At 40.3% G+C, this 12953-nt stretch overlaps 1 protein-coding gene across 2 annotated transcripts in view; it reads left to right on the forward strand.

The window, feature by feature from the left end:
- The window catches only part of ZNF704 (zinc finger protein 704), a 231830-nt gene that overhangs the window by 86384 nt on the left and 132493 nt on the right, over positions 1 to 12953 (forward strand). The gene's annotated exons all lie outside the window — the stretch shown is intronic.

Raw genomic sequence — 12953 nt, forward strand, 5'->3', positions numbered from 1 at the left:
TTATTCAGAGTTTATGACTTTTCATGACCAGCTCATTCCTTTTTAAGACAAAGTTCCGATTTTTATAGATTTTTCTTCATGTTAACTTCAAATTGTCTTCCATGTAACTTCAATGGTTGGTTCTGGTTCTGCTCTATGGAGCGACCCCAAATTACCCCTCTTCTATGTAAGTTACTCTAATATTTGAATGTAACTATTATATGCTTTCTAAATATTTTCTTCTCCAGACCAAAAATCTCCATAAAAGTTCAAAGCAGGGCAACAGTAGTGTATGGAGGTGTGGCAGGGCATTTTTCAAGTAAAGGCCAGTGGGCCCCTGACAGACACAGAAGTTGTATGTCTTAAGAGTTGACCAGATAGGTGAATGCAACTCAGCACCTAGGCAGCTCACATAAGAAGGGGGTTTAAATGCAATGCCACATTTATAGGTGTGTGTGTATAAACAAGGACTAGTATAATAGTTCCTCCTTCAGCTGAGATAACCTAGAAGTAAAAACACTCTGGTAGCAACAAGCGTACCCCACACCCAGATGGTGGTTTTCAATACCATCCTCCAGTGAAAGGAACCGGGTCGACGTTGAAAAAATGACTGATTCTAGAACCAAGGAAAGAAATATACAAGATGAGCCTAAAGAATCTTGTCAGGCCAGGAAGTAAAGAATTTAAAAAAGCACATTGCTGGGTACATGTCAGAGACCACAGGATCCAACAGAAAGAGCTTCTAATGTCCAAAGCTGAGACTATTCTAAACAACAAAATAAAATAGTATTGGATTATAACTCAAAGCATAGAATAAGTATCCATGAGCTCATATAGATATAAATGAACAATCTGAGAAATAAATTATAGAGGAGAAAATCTCTTGTGCAAAAGAATTCCAAATAATTTACATAAATATTTCCACTTCAAGAGCATAGGGCATAAATCCACTCCTTCAGTGTTGGTTGCTCTTAGTGACTCCTTCCAATGAGTACAGTATTAAGGAAGAAAAGTAACTTTACAGTAAGAGAAACCTAACAAATACTACTTCAGCCAGGTTATCTGCAGTGATAAGTCATGTTACTATTATATACCCTTGATACAATGTGATGAAAGTGACATTTTACTTGTGTGATCTTCTTCCAAACCAGTAACTCCATTCTAATCACGCAAAAGATTTATACAAATCCCAGTTGAGGGATGTTCTATAAAATACTTGACTGCACTCCTCAAAACTGCAAAGTCACCAAAAACAAGGGAAGTCTGAGAAACTATCACAGCCAAGTGGAGCCTAAGGAGACATTACAATTAAATGTAGTGTAGGTATCCTGGATAGGATACCAGAACAATGAAAGGACATTAGAAAAACTAAGGAAATCTGAATAAATTAAGGACTTTAGTAAATAACAATATATGAATACTAGTTTTTCAAATTGTGACAAATGTACCATATTAATATAAGTTGCTAATAATTGGAGAAACTGGATGAGGAGGTTTAGGGGAGCTCTGTACTACCTTTTCAATTTCTCTGTATATCTAAACTTCTAAAAGATAATGTTTATTTTTAAAAAAATTTTTTACAGATGTCTAGGAGGGACACTTGGGTGGCTCAGTGGTTGAACATCTGCCTTTGGCTCAGGTCATGATCAAGTCCTGGGATCAAGTCCCACGTCAGGCCCTGCAGGGAGCCTGCTTCTCCCTCTGCCTATGTCTCTGCCTCTCTCTCTCTCTCTCTCTCTCTCTCTCTCTCTGTGTGTGTGTGTGTGTGTCTCATGAGTAAATAAATGAATCTTTAAAAAATAAAATTAAATAAAAATTAAAAAGTTAAAAAAAGACAAGATGCCTAGGAGAAAACCTGGAAGACCTTGTGTATGTTGATGCCTATTTAGATACAACACCAAAGGCACAACCAATGAAAGAACCAATAGATAAGCTGGACCTCTTAAAGTTAAAAACATCTGCTCTATGAAAGACCGTGTCAAGAGAATGAAAAGACAAGCCACAGACTGGGAGAAAATATTTGCAAAAGACACATCTGACAAAGGACTTGTATCCGAAATATACAAAGAACTCTTAAAACTCAATAATAAGAAAACAAACAACCCAGTTTAAAAATGGGCAGAAGATCTTAATAGACGTCTCACTAAAGAAGATATACAGATGTCAGATAGGCATGTGTAAAGATGTTCAACATTACATGTCATGAGGGAATTGCAAATTAAAACAACAAAGGGATACTGCTACCCACCTATTAGAATGGCCAAAATCTGGAACATTGTCAATACCAAATGCTGGAGGAAGAGCAACAGGAACTCTCATTCACTGCTGGTGGGAATGCAAGATGGTACAGCTACCCCGGAGGACAGTTTGGCAGTTTCTTACAAAAGTAAACATAATCTTACCATAAGATCCAGTGATCACACTCCATGGTATTTACCCTTGGTATTTACCCATGCTCCATGGTATTTGCTCCAGCTACTCTGAAAGACAGTTTGGCAGTTTCTTGCAAAAGTAAATATGTTCTTACCATATGATCCAGCAATCACGCTCCATGGTTTGAGAAGTTAAAAACTTATGTTCACACAAAAGCCCGCACACAGATGTTTATAGCAGCTTTATTCATAATTGCCAAAACTTAGAAGCAACCAAGATGTCCTTTAGTAGGTGAATGGATAAATTACAGTACATCCAGACAATGGAATATTATTCCCTAAAATGAAGTGAGCTATCAAGCCATGAAAAGATATGAAAGAAACTTAAGTGCACATTACTAAGTGAAAGAAGCCAATCTGAAAAGGCTCCACACTGAAGAATTCCAATTATATGACATTCTAGAAAAGGCAAAATTATGGGAACAGTAAAAATATCAGTGGTTGCCAAGGGCTCAAGATAAGGAGAAATGAATAGGCAATGCACAGAGCGTTTTTAGGACAGTAAAACTCTATGATATACCACCAAAAGTGAGTCCTAATATCATCTGTGAACTTTGGGTGATAATGATGTGTTAATAATATAGGTTCATCCATTGTAACAAACATACCACTGTGGTGCAGAATGTCAATGATGGGATAATTTGTCCATAGGGCAGGGAGCGGGGGGTGGTGGGCAGGGAGTATATGCAAACTCTCTGTACTTGCCATTCACCATTGCTGCAAACCTAAAACTATTCTAAACTATTGTTTATTAATTTTTTAAATGCCCATAAGAAATCTATTACATCCTTTCCTAGTAGTCAAGCTGAATGGAAGTCAGATTTCTAAAGTTTATCTATTTATACAGAGTTGCTAGAATTAAGTAAGTTGCTAGAATGTGGCATGAGAACAAGGAGAGACTTAAATTGTATGATTTAAATGTTGGATGGCGCCAAACTCTGATAATAGAATGCTCTCATCTTTCTCAGACAGATAGGCCTTCTCTCCGTGTGCAATGCAGGATGGGCAAGATGAATGTTTGCTTCTGTGACTCCCACTTTGGATCCTGCTTCCTGGTACATATACATCCCTCTGCTGAAGCACACATCACATTTTCTCTGCATTCCTTCAGGTCTGCTTTCCGGGAATCCAAATATGTAGACTTTACACTTTTATGGCTTTGACCTATTTTTCCTTGATTGTGTAGCTTAACTTTGAAAAATGTGACACTTACTTCATTTCCAAATATTTCCAAGTACTCCCTCAAAAGCACTGCTGACAATTCCGGCTCCTTCAAATATTCTCAATAAAATACATTTTCAGGCTGTCTCTTCCCCTGGCCCTCCTCTGATTACAGTCCCATTACTGAATGACTTTCCTACTACCTTATTTTAACATTCATTTTAAAACCGAATGCCCAGAACTGCGGAAGGGCTCTTACGTGTCATCTGATTATCTCAGAGTCCAGTGAACTCTTGTATTCATCTGGACATTGTAATTACATTAATGCAGCCAAAAATTGTATTAAGTACTTTAGCAGCCCCATCTCACTAGCTTTGTTGAGACTGTAGTTAAAAACATCCCTGAGGCCTTTATCCTGTGAACTGGTGCATCACGCAGCTGCTCATAAAGTCTCTCCTCCAACTTGTGCTTTTATAATTGAATCTCTTTAAATGTAAATGCAGACAATTACATTTGTCCTAGTTAAATTTCATCTTATTTTGAGCCCAGAGTTCCCGCTTATTGAAATCTTCTAGCATCTTGGTTCTGTCGTGGGTCTCTGTTATGTGTACTTGTTTTTGTCTGTGACCCAGGTAGAGGAAGCTTGCAGACGGTTCTAGCCTAGCTGGGCTAACTCAAAGCTGGAGGTACGGAGAGGAGACAGCAGCGGTGATTGCCCAGGAATGGAGAAGGCAAGTTGCCTTCTCTCACCAAGTAGCAGTTCCCTGAGGTTTTGGTGGCAGGTCACAATCCAACATCATAAAATACATTGAAAGTCTTGTGTTACTCATTGCATTTAGCATACTGGAGTTTATGAAGGACTGATAAATTAGAAGGAATTTGAGGCTGTATCCTCCCCTCCACGGCTCTGCATTCTCTGAGACATTCTTCAACGGGGGAATAGGGGGCAGAACTGAACTAGTGAAAACCTGGCTTTTTCCTGTAGGCTGCAGTCTATACATTAGGTCTGCCCAGCACTACTCAGGACAACGGCCCTCGGTCTATTTTTAAGTCTATAGCGTGCCTGAAGGATCGTGTTCCCACGAGTGACACCCTTTCACAAGTGTGGTTGCACGTTATGGGCTGCTGCTTTAACAGAGGTTGCCAGCATGCTGGGGGTTATTCTAGTGCATCAGATGTTTCCCCTACTCCTCTCTCTCCTGCTGCTTCATGGCATGCCCCTGACTTGAAAAATATCTCAGCTCTAACATTTAAAGCAGTGATTTGCAAACTGCAGCATGTTAAAGCTGGGGTTGGCAAACTATGGCCCGTGGACCAAATCTGGCTCACCACCTGTTTTTGTACATTGTTAAATGGATGAGGGGCAAAAAAGTTTTTTTAAAAAAGAATATTTCCTTACACAAGAAAATTATATGAAATTCAGTCTCATGTAATAAGGTACATAATAAAATTTGATAAAGTTGTACTGGAGTACAGACACTCTCGTTTGTTTATATATTGTCAACAGTTGCTTTTGTGCTACTTTAGCAGATTCAGGTCTTGGGACAGAGATTTTATGGCCACAAAGCCTAAATAGAAATATATCACTTGGCCCTTGACAGAAAAACGTGTCCATTCTGTGTTAAAGGATCACTTGCATCAGACTCACCTGGGATGCTTTCGAAACTAGATTCCTGAGCTCTACCCCATATGAAAGGCATCAGAAGGGGCACCGGGGTGGCTCAGTGGTTGAATATCTGCCTTTGTCTCAGCTTGTGATCCCAGGGTCCTGGGACCAAGCCCCGCATCAGGCTCCCCACAGGGAGCGTGCTTCTCCCTCTGCCTGTGTCTCTGTGTCTCTCATGAATAAATAAATAATTCTTTTTTAAAAAAAAGAAAGGCATCAGGATTTGAAGATAGGCCCCAAGAATGTGCATTTTCAGCTAGCTCATGTGGTTCACATCTTGACAAATGCTAAGACAAAACTAATGATAATGAGCTGAGTGTGTGGGAAAGGAAAAGAGTCTACCCTGCTTTCTCGGCCCAACCTACTGTCTTTTTATCCCATGTGATGTAATTTTTCTACAAACTGTATAAATTATATTGGTCAATTTTTAAACACTTCTCCAAATCAGCTCTCTGGCAAACTTTTCTATTCTGTAGTAAGAATGCTATATTAGGGGGCAGCCTGGGTGGCTCAGCGGTTTAGTGCCTGCCTTCGGCCCAGGGCATGATCCTGGAGACCCGGGATCGAGTCCCACGTCGGGCTCCCTGCATGGAGCCTGCTTCTCCCTCTGCCTGTGTCTCTGCCTCTTTCTGTGTCTCTCATGAATAAATAATAAAATATTTTTTTAAAAAGAAAAAGAATGCTAAATTAGTTTTCTAGAGCTGCCATAACAAATTCCCATGAATTGGGTGACTTAACAGAAATTTTGTCTCTCACAGTTCTGGATGCCAGAAGTCTAACATCCAGCAGGGCATTATTCCTCCTGGGAGACCTGAACAAGAGTCCATTCTCTGCCTGTTGTAGTGTCTGGTGACAGTTAGCATTCCTTGATTCATGGTCTCATCACTGCAGCCTCTGCCTTCATGGCCACATTGCCTCTTCTTCCCCAAGTCTTCTTTTCTGTCTCAGATCTTCCTCTGCCTTTCTCTTATAAGGACACTTGTCATCGAATTCAGCACCCGCACAAATAATCCAAGATGATCACATCTCAAGAGCCTTAACTTAATTGCATCTACAAAGAACTTTTTTCCAAACAAAGTCACATTTCCAGGTTCCAGGGAGTAGGGCATACATGTATCCACCCGGCAGAGATGCCACCGTTCTCCTCTTGCTCCAGTGACCATTCGGCTTACAAGTCTTGAAGATCCCTCCCTCCCTCTCCAATCCTACTGGTACCATTTTTATTCCATTCTGTCCACAGGAATCTCTTACTTAGGAACGTATGGTGGGGTCCTGTTCTCTGAAAAATTTAGAACACATTTCTGAGCCTGGAAGTAGGGGCTTTCTAGAGTAATATTGCCAGTGGTATATTCTGTTTCCTTCTCCCTCTCCTTCCTGGTTTGTGTCCTTTACCTTCCAGCCACACTGTACTATTTGCTATTACTGTTCCTGCTTGTATCTTCTCTCTGAATTCATTCACGCTGTTCCTTCCTTCTGAAAGACTGGATTTTCCTCCATCCACCACTAATCCTGCCCTTGTATTATCTATGACCCAAACATTGTTCAAAGCTCACTTGTCCTACCTCCTCAAGAGAGCTTTGCTGTTTCTTCCCCCTGGATGTGAATCTCTGAGACTTTGACACCTGTTATGGCATTGACCTTATTCTACCTCATGTTATAATGTCTGTATTGGCATTGCCATTATTCTACACGTAAACTTCTTCAGGCCAGCGATGGTGAGACAGTATACTGAGTGGTTAAGAGCTGGGGCTCTGCATCAGACTGCCTGGTCAGCTCCAGTCACTTACCAGCCATGGATCCTTAGGCAGGTTACTTAAAATCTCCCCATTATAGTCTTCATTGTAAGTGGGAGAATAATAACTCCTTCCTGGAGCTGTTGTGAGGGTCACATGCAGTGATGCACGTAAAGTGCCTAGAATATTATAAACGTGCAACATTTAGCTTTTTGTTATTGTCTGTCTTCTGTCTCCTGGTGGCTAAGACAAGGACTTCTAGAAATAGGTACGAAATAAATACCTCTAGTGTTTAAATCATGAGATTCGAACCCGAAACCAGAAGCAGGTGACCTGAGTTTCTCTGTTCAGACCCCACGTTTATCAACTCTAGATATGACGTGTCATTTGCAAGAACCAATATAAACAAACCAACTTTCTATCTTTTGCTGGATGTGAGTATCGTTAGAAATTCTGTGATGGTGTTCTTTTCAATACTGTTTCTTTCCATCAAACAAATAGTTGGGTGTTTAACTATGGTTTTAATTTTTTTTTAGTGGTTTCTATCATACAAACTAGTTTATAGCCAAACACTAACTAGCCTGAAGTAACCAAACCATAGACACTTCTGTTGTTATGAAGTCCATGGAAAGGAGCAAGCGCCTGGGAAAAGGAAAGCAGCCGTGGGCCTGTGATGCCTGTCAGTAACTGGTACATTTATAGATTTCTCCTCAGACTATGGTGATGCTCATAAGGAAGAGCACCCCCGTGGCAAGTCTCATTAAAAATGGCCCTTGAATACTGCATTTGCTTCGTGATTCGTGATCTGACACACTGCTGTGGGCATGGGGGCTCCAGGCAGAGAACACTCTGGGTGGCTGCAGGGGTGCCCAGCACTGGCAGGCCTTGAGACTGGACTGGCTTACAGGTGGCCAGTCTCTCAGCCTCTTAGTCCAGTTGGTGGACATGGTTCTAAAGAGGATTTAAAATGTGTTTTTCAAAACGTGAGGTCTGGGTATCATGGTAGGAAGTAGTAAAGGAATGTGGGCAGAGCTCTGGCTTGGAACCAGATTTTGAATAAACTTCAGAGGAGTTGTTGTAATTATAGAACTTGGCAACACAGTTGGGTTGCAATGCCAGATTAATCTTCCCCAATAGAGAGCCTGCAGTTTTATAAAGTAGGGACCTGATTAATCTGATCTTGTATTCTGGGGTTGGACTTTCCAGTCTCTCTTACAGAATTTTGCTCTTTGAGACTTCCCTGAGAATGTACTGAGCAATCCCATGCAGAAGCAGCTTTTAGATATTATTAAACTTCTTCCAGACATAAATTCCCCCCCCTAAAATGGATTTTAGGATTTTAGGATTTTATTTAGGGGTATATACTCTGGAATTAAATGTATATTTTTTCCATAGAAACACAGTTACTAGGTTTACTTCAAAGGATAATTTTAAAAAGCAAAGCAAGTTTAACCCCTTATGTAGCCAAAATGTAGTATATTGGCAATAATATATACTCTTAAGAATGTACCTTTTGACAGTATTTGACAGCTATCCATACCTGGAAGGCATCCTACCCCTCAAAGAACCAGAGAAAAATAGCTGGGTAACGACTTTTTATCTTTCCCTCCAAGTCTCTCCTTGTACGGAGGTTAAAACTGAAGCTCTCTGGATTCGAGGGACAGTATCAGATGGGAGTTCCTTTGGAAGAGGCCAAGTTTGTGTCAGGCTTGGCATATGGGATTTTTCATTCAACCCACATGGGACCTCTGGTGCCTAAAGAATAATAATTACAGTGATTTTAGAAATAACAACTAATGCACACTTACTATATACTATGCATGGTCCCAAATGCTTTATATATGTTAATTCATTTAATCTTTACAAAAACTTTCTGAGATTGGTTCTCACCATTTTCCACACAAAGGAAACCAAAGCATGACAGAGGTTGAAGAAGATGCTAAGATCAAACGGCTAAGGAAACAAGACCCAAGATGCCAAATCAGGCAGTCTATCCTCAGCGTCCAAGCTGTGGATACTGTTCGACCACCACCGATTCCTCCCTGTGCAATCTTAGATGCATTTTTCTAGCATCTAAGATGTATATAACAGTCTGTTATGACCTCAAGGAAATGAGGTCACACATCACCTACCCAGGGAATGCCCCACTGCCCACCACTGCACTATCCAGAATTGCCGTTGGCCTTTGTGTGGCCCTGGCCTGTGTTTAGACTCCATTGGTGATTGTTGATGTGTCTTCAGGCCAGCTTTTCCCATTTGTCCCTCTTCCACTTGCATTTTCCCCTCATCCTGGCTGACCCCATACGGGCGATGGTGTCCACTAACTTTCTGGATAGCTAAAGCTGAAACCAATCTGATACCACTCACTAAAGCAAAGCAAAACGAAAAACCAACACGATGATCTTACTCTTAATGCTGACAGGAAAAGAAAAATGAGTCTAATCAGAGGAATAGGAAGGGTAAGAATGTAGATGGAGATTTGTGACAGTCTACAGGAAACTTAAGGTTTTTCAGGAACGTTAAAGATTCAAGGACCTGAATCTATGTTAAGTCTCATTTCACTTCGTTTCTTATAGTACAGTCTTATCGGCACCTGTCTTGCCTTTCAATTTGCAGATGTAGTGAAGTGAGGAATGATTTTCCTGAGATATCTAAAAAAGAGTGTCAGACTGTGGAAAGAGAGCCCGTGTGAAGGCACCTGTGCCGCGAGCAGCAGTTACCTGTGATGACTGATGAGTTGTGATTGGTGAAAAGAAAAACACAGCTTGTGCATGCTCTTTTATGGAGGGAAAATGCTCATTTAGGGAGAGAGGTGAGGTGGTTTCCGTGCGATGATGGGAGGGGATTGCTGACCAGAGAAGCAGGTGGGGGTGGAGTGGGGATGGGGTAAAAAAGGGCAATGTGCAGGGTCGTTGTTAGCATATCGTTTTTTAAGTGACTATACCCTGGGCCTTGTCTAGAAGAACACTAATCACATTTCCTCTACAAGTGCATTGTCTATAAGTATTGATCACCTACCTAGAAAAATTAAAATAATGAGACATTTTGAAAAGTAATTCTAGAGTTCAGTGAAGTGACTGAAAGTAAAACTAATAAAAAAAGAAAGCAGTTGCCTCTAGTTAGAGGGTGATTCCAGTTTATAACCAGTAAGAAAACATAACTTTAAAAAATTCTCAACAGCAGAGTAATGTAAGAATACTTTTTTTAATTTTTTTTATTTATTCATGAGAGACACACAGAGAGGGGCAGAGACACAGGCAGAGGGAGAAACAGGCTCCCGTGCAGGAAGCCCGACGTGGCACTCGATCCCGGGTCCCCAGGATCACTCCCTGGGCTTCAGGCAGGGGCTAAACCCCTGAGCCACCCAGGGATCCCCTGTAAGAATACTCTTCGTGAAAAGTGTATGATCTATACAAAGTTTTTTTTAAATTTTGCTATACAAAAGATGACTTAAAGAAATATATACTCTTTTATATAATAAAAAGATGGGGGAGCCTGAGTGGCTCAGTCACTTAAGCAACTGACTCTTGATTTCAGCTCAGGTCATGATCTCAGGGTTGTGGGATACAGCCCCAAGTAAGGCAATCTGCTTAAGATTCTCTCTCCCTCTGCCCCTCCCCACACTGGCATGCACATACGCTCTCTCTCAGATGAGATCTTTTTAAAAAATGTCTATTCTTCATAAATTGATTTTAAGGTTAACTGTAGTTTTTTTTGTAAATGTTACAAATTTTTATTTATATAATTATATTACTGATCAAAATTCCAATAGGATTTTGGGTTTAGAACTACAAGTGAGGAGAGGAAAAGATGAGACTGGGACTTAAAAGGATTCTAATATCTGTTAAGAATCACACACAAGTGAGGAAATGGTCAGAGAAATCTAAATTAAAAGAATGCTGTAGGGGTGCCTGGGCGGCTCAGTTGGTTGAGTGTCTGCCTTTGACTCAGATCATGATCCCATAGTCCTGGGATGGAACCCCTTGTCGGGCTCCCTCTGCACCCCCCCACCCCCACTTGAGCACACTCTCTCTCTCAAATAAATAAATAAATAAATAAATAAACTTCAAGAAAAGCATGCTATAAAGCAGCTGGCCTGTACTTTTTTTTTTTTTTAAATGTCATGTCATGAAAGACAAAAAAGGGAGAGAGAGATGGAGAGAGAGAGAAGGAGGAGGAGGATACAGAGGGAAGGAAGGAAGGAAGGAAGGAAGGAAGGAAGGAAGGTAGGAAGGGAGGGAGGAAGGAAGGGAGTGATCAAGACAGAGAAGAAAGACAGGTCAAAGGGCCTAGATTAAAACACATTAAAGAGGGCAGCCCCAGTGGCCCAGCGGTTTAGCACCGCCTTCAGCCCAGGGTGTGATCTCGGGGACCCGGGATTGAGTCCCCACGTTGGGCTCCCTGCATGGGGCCTGCTTCTCCCTCTGCCTGTATTTCTGCCCCTCTCTCTCTGTCTGTCATGAATAAATAAATAAAATCTTAAAACAAAAATAAAACACACTAAAGAGACAGGACAACAACTAAATGTAATGGGTGATTCTTGATCAGATCTCTCTTTTTTTAAGCTATAAATTTTGGAAGCATTGAGAAAATTTAAATATTGATTGTGTATGGGATAATAGTTCAAATGCAATAATGCTATTTTTATAAAGGAGAATGCTCTTGTTCTGAAAAGATATATACTGAAATATTTAGAGATGAGATGTCATAATGTCTCTGGGTTACTCTCAAATAGTTCAGTAAAGAAAGTACGTGTGTATGTGTTGCATGTATACAAATGCAGAAAAATAAAATGTGACAAAATTATAGTAATTGGTGAATCAAGGTGAAGGCTCTATAGGAGTTCACTATCTTTCCTTCAGCTTTTCTGTAGATGTGAAATTGTTCCAATTAAAATGTTGGCAGTGGAAGGGGAGGCGGGGTATAGCAAACAAGAGAGAGTATTAAGGAAAATTCTAAAAAATTAGTAACGAGAGCTGCTAGTCCTGCCAGATTCTGTATTCATTAAACAAGCAGTTTTTTAACTGTGTATTATGGTCTGTGTTGCTACAGTAATGGCACAAAGTTAACCAGGAATCAGTGGACTGACCAGACAGCCAAAGGACCTGGCATCACTGAGCATTTCTCACATGGTAAATCAGTGAGGAAGGTCAAGATTATGCATGAAATCATAATGAGACAAATTCTTAGCAATTTTTTAAAAAATCAACTTTGCCCTTCCTTTCAAAACAGACACTGAGCTAAATTATGTTGGATAGAAAGTCAAACTTATAAATAAATAAACATCAAAAGAAATAGAAAGAATGAAGTGAATAACATTCCACGCGTAAACAGAACAAGTCACAAAGAAGAGTCAGAAATTTTAACTACATAAAAGTTAAAAGCTTGGCAGACAGCCTATCCTCTGCTGTCCTGCCTGCCACTTCTCTAATGTATCCAATAGACTTCTATCTCCTAAAAAAAAAAAAAAAAACCTTGTCACATTAAAAAAAAATGATTTGGAAAACAATGTGCAGGTTGACATTTTTAAAAATATTTTATTTATTTATTCATGATAGACATAGAGAGGCAGAGACACAGGCAGAGGGAGAGGCAGGCTCCATGAAGGGAGCTCGACGTGGGACTCAATCCCAGGACTGCAGGATCACGCCCTGGGCCAAAGGCAGGTGCTAAACCGCTGAGCCACCCAGGGATCCCCAGGTTGACATTTTTTATTATTATAAAGAATTCATTCAAATTGATTTTTTTAAATCCCCCTAACCAAGAAAATAAATGGCAAAGGTCACCTACAGATACTTCATAAAAGAAATGAAACTAGTAAACCACAGCTAACTAAATCATTGCAAATTAAACAATATTTCAGCTCTAAAAATCACTTTTTTGTTAAATAACAGTTGACTTGCAGAAGAGGGTGGAGATAAGCTCCTACTTTCATACGTCGTTGGTGGCATTATAAAGCCATACAATTCTGTTGGGAAATAA

The sequence above is a fragment of the Vulpes vulpes genome, chromosome 13 (genome assembly GCF_048418805.1).
Source record: "Vulpes vulpes isolate BD-2025 chromosome 13, VulVul3, whole genome shotgun sequence".
NCBI classification, from domain to species: Eukaryota; Metazoa; Chordata; class Mammalia; order Carnivora; family Canidae; genus Vulpes; species Vulpes vulpes.